Below are 1,081 nucleotides of genomic sequence, written 5' to 3'. Positions count from 1 at the left end.
CTTATAAAGAAAGTTCTAGATTTCTCCTGACAGGGATATCAGAGAGACCTATTAAGATGCAGAGGAACAGGAAAAGGACAGCTGATTCTGTGTCTTATAAACTTGCTTTTCCTTAAAGGAGGAGAAAAGTATGTTGTAGGTTGTTTTGGCTCTTTTGGGGGGCCCGCCACCAGCTCCCAAATAAATCACACATGGAGACTTCTACTTAATTATAGATGCCTGGCCTTAGTTTGGCTTATTTCTAGCCAGCTTTTCCTAACTTAAATTAACCTGTCTATCTTTTGCCTCTTAGCTCTCTTATTCTCTTACTTCTATAAATCTCACTCCATGGCTTGCTGTGTACTGGGTGGCTGGCTCATGAAGTCCTCCTCCTCCTCTGGCTCATTCTTTTTCTCCCATCTCCCTGATTTCTTCTCCTATTTATCCTCTCTGCCCACCAGCCCCACCTATTTCTCTCTCCTGCCTCATTATTGGCAACTCAGCTCTTTATTAGACTATCAGGTGTTTTAGACTGGCAAAGTAACACAGCTTCACAGAGTGAAACAAATGCAACATAAACAAAAGTAACACACCTTAAAATAATATTCTACAACAATAGTATCTATTTCTCTGTGTCCTTCTCTCCCCTCATGGTTCTGTTGTCCCTTATCCTAAGGTTGGAAGGATGGGAGAAGGGCCAGGGGAAGGGACCTGTGGTTCAATTACAGGAGACTAGATTTTTCTTGAACAGGACACATGATGACTAAAGCTAGCTTTTCTTTTCAGTTTTTTATTTTCCCAACCACTTTATCATTTGTTTATTGAAAATAATCTTCCCTGATGCCAAATTTGTGCCAAAAATAATGACAGGAATATTGACTATACTAGGCCATACAAAACACATTTACTATAAATGAATTCTTTCTTGAAACACTTCCAAGGCACAATTTGGCTCATGAGGTGGCTCATGAGGCTCATGCCTCAAGTGATTTGGGCAGTATATGCCTTTCGGAGCTCACATTCTACAAAGGATCTAGGAAGCAAGTAACAACTCTGTCTTTTGATAGTTGCATGGAGGCTACAGTAAGTGTGTCAAGAATAA

The sequence above is a fragment of the Peromyscus leucopus genome, chromosome X, assembly GCF_004664715.2.
Source record: "Peromyscus leucopus breed LL Stock chromosome X, UCI_PerLeu_2.1, whole genome shotgun sequence".
Classification (NCBI taxonomy): domain Eukaryota; kingdom Metazoa; phylum Chordata; class Mammalia; order Rodentia; family Cricetidae; genus Peromyscus; species Peromyscus leucopus.
Note: the sequence above shows the minus strand (reverse complement) of the source record.